The sequence below is a fragment of the Capra hircus genome, chromosome 15 (assembly GCF_001704415.2).
Source record: "Capra hircus breed San Clemente chromosome 15, ASM170441v1, whole genome shotgun sequence".
Classification (NCBI taxonomy): Eukaryota; Metazoa; Chordata; class Mammalia; order Artiodactyla; family Bovidae; genus Capra; species Capra hircus.
The window spans coordinates 57493717-57496943 of NC_030822.1; the positions used below are offsets into that span (position 1 = coordinate 57493717).

General features: G+C 48.2%; 1 pseudogene; it reads right to left on the reverse strand.

Moving 5' to 3' along the window:
• On the reverse strand, nucleotides 2343-2818 carry LOC102178748 (annotated as a pseudogene).

Genomic DNA, 3227 nt, shown 5'->3' on the forward strand with positions numbered 1-3227 from the left:
CCCTCTGCTGTTCACTACTCTGTGCCTAGAGCCTGGATCATGTCTGGCCAAACAGTAAGGGGATCCACACACAAACCAAGAGCCTCACAGTCCAGTGGAGGAAACAGACATGCCTTACAATAAATGTCATCTTAGGGGTAGAGTCATGGAAGACCCATCTGTTCAGGGACTGGGCCTCACAGAGCCTTTGTGGCCAGTCTGGTCTCAGCGTTTCTCCCCCCAAGACTTGCATAGATCAAAATAGAAAACCTATCATTTGAAAACTGAAATTGCTGGGGACTTCCCTCGTGGGCCAGCAGATAAGACTCTGTGCTCCCAGTACAGGGGGCCTGGGTTCAATCAGGGAACGAAGGTCCCACATTCCACAGTCAAGCCCAGACGCTGCAACAAGACTCAGTGCAGCCAAATTAATGATAAAAGATAGAAAGTGCTGTTTAAAAAGAGATTGACTAGGAAATTCTAGTTTCAATCAATTTAAATTTAAATTGATTTGAATTTCAATCAATTTAAAGGCAGGCTTATGTTTTCGTTTGCAGTTATGCAAATTGAAGCAAGGGTCATTGCTTTGCTTGGGGGAGAAGGTAACCAGATGCAGGTGTTTCAGGAGAAGCCTTGACTTCTATTCTGGGTGGAGGCAGATGGCACAAGTTTGGGAGAGCCCAGTATCCACAGATTTGGTCATTTCTCTGGGGCCCCAGGGTGACTGGTGCTGACTCCTGGGAGCTAAGCATGTTGCCTTCTGGGAGTAGTTATGTGCAGAAAGGATGTGCAGGCCTGATCCTGCCTACATGCTTATAGGAACAGAGAAGGACTTGGCTTTCTAGATGCAGCCTGGACTGGCCTTCAGGAGGGAATGTCTGGAAGTCATAATTAAGTTAGAATGTTTCAATGTGAATATCCTACGCGACTGAACAATTGGAAATGTCCTGGAAGTGGACCCATTATTTACAACCAAGTAAATAAAAATGATTGCTTGGGCTTCCCTGATGACTCAGATGGTAAAGAATCTGCCTACCATGCAGGAGAGTGGGGTTCAATTCCTGGGTCAGGAAGATCCCCTGGAGAAGGGAATGGCAACCCACTCCAGTTTTCTTGCCTGGAGAATCCCATAGACAGAGGAGCCTGATGGGGTCACAAAGAATTGAGCATGACTGAGTGACTAACACACACAAATAAAAATGTACTGGTGTTGGACTCTTGTGCCCTGATGTGATTGTCAGTGCACATGGGGGCATGGGGGGAAGAACTCTCCTTTGTGGGAAGCAGAAATGTCCTCTGTCAGTAATCCCAGGAAGAGGGAAATCTTGGGATGAGAAAAGAAGATGAGAGAAAAGGACTCCAGACTGGGGGACGAAGAAACTCCTTCTCTCTCTCCCTTGGGTAGGAGAAGGCAAACTTTTTCTACAAAGATCCAAATAATAGATATTTTAGGCTTTGCAGGGTATATCTGCAGCAGGTATATCCCAGCAGGCAAACAACCATAGACAGTACGTAAATGATGGCCGTGGCTGTGTTACAGTAAATTTTACAAAATGGGCAGCAGGCTGGAATTGGCTCCCGGGCTATAGTATGTCAGCTTCTGTTTTAAAGCCTTGGGGTGATGGCCGTAGGACCTAGAGAGGATGAGCATGCCACAGGGAGATATGCTGACTCCAAGTAGATGCTTGGCAAAAAGCTATGCCAACAGGCTACCTCTCAGGACCCTCTAAGCACGGGGCTGTAAGGCACTAGTTTCTAATAGTGGCTCTATGATAGGGCCTGTTATTTCTCTCTCCAATTCCTAAGCTTCTCTTCCAGTAGAAGTTACAGTGTTGGCTTAGGTGTGTTAAGGGAATTAATGAAGGGCCTACCCCATTCTTGGGACCAAGAGGTGAAAGTTGCAGCTGTTCTCTGACCCTGGGTGGTGGTGGCTCCAGTGGACCCTAGAGGAGGACACGGTCTCCAGAGAAGGCAAGAACTGAAGGACAGAAGTCTATTCCCAGGAAAGACGAAGGCATCAGGGAATGAAGAGTGAATAACCGCAGATATTTCTCTGTAAGCAGGTGTGGACTTAAGCCATCATAACTGGGAAGATCAAGGAAAATGAGGTCTTCTTTTGTAACCACAGGCGATGAAGACTGGGCATGCCATTGGTCAGACTGGGTCATCATAACACTAACACACGTGGGGAGCACAGAGCGGGTGGTCAACCAACGGTTGCCAGGGAGACTGACCTCTCCAGTCCTGTCTGAGGTGAACCACTGGGCCTTAGCCATTAGCCTCTATGCAGCACACTGACTGTGGCAAAGGCTGAAGTCAACTGGGCACATCAGAGGAATTGCTTTAATGGCGATCCCAAGGTATCATACGGATGTGCTCAGCTTCTACCCTACCAAGAAGAAAAGCCCTTCATTGTCAGCCATGGCGGAACAGTAACTCTGGGAGATCATCTCAAACTGTTGGGTGGTGTAGCCGGCCTCCCTGACAGCAGCCTCCATTGCCTCCGGGCCCAGACAGAGGCTGGAGACCTCTGATCTCCGATCACAGAGTAGCTGCTCTTCAGGGCATCCGCGAGCACCAGGAAGGCCCCCAGCTTCAGCGGGCTGCTGCGGTTCTTAAGAGCTGTGCGGCAGGCAGGGAGGTGCACATAGGTGGCATCTCGGCACAGCGGGCTGAGCAGGCAGTCGGCCGGGGGCAGGGGGATGGCCCTCAGCAGCCAGCTCTGAGTCACGTCACACTTCAGGGCCTGCTCGACTGCCGGCTTCAACTTCTCCTCCTTCTCTGGCCCCTTGACTCTGAAACATACAAACCAACATACGTGGGTGACTACCCCACTCATGGGGAACCCAGATCTCTCAGGTCAGGTACGAAAATGGTGATGCTATCCCAAATGTTATATCCTTAGGAGCACCCCTGTTGTAAAAACAGAGAAAGAAGACATTTTGGTGTCTGAATGTGACCATATTACCTTGTGGTGGGTTAAATCTTTTTAGGAAGTGAATAAGCATATAGAAATAATAATCAAAATACTTGGCTGCTTGCTTCTACAATAAATGAACTGTCCCCATGAATTGGAAATTCTTCTTCCACTGCTTAGAATAATGCCTGGATCATTTTATTATTATCATCATCATTGTCGTCATTGCGTTTGTCCCCTCTGCCAAACTGTAAGGTAGTGGCTGTTTGACCTGCAAATATCAGATTGTTGTTGTTTTTCAGTCACTCAGTCATGTTGGACTCTCTGAACC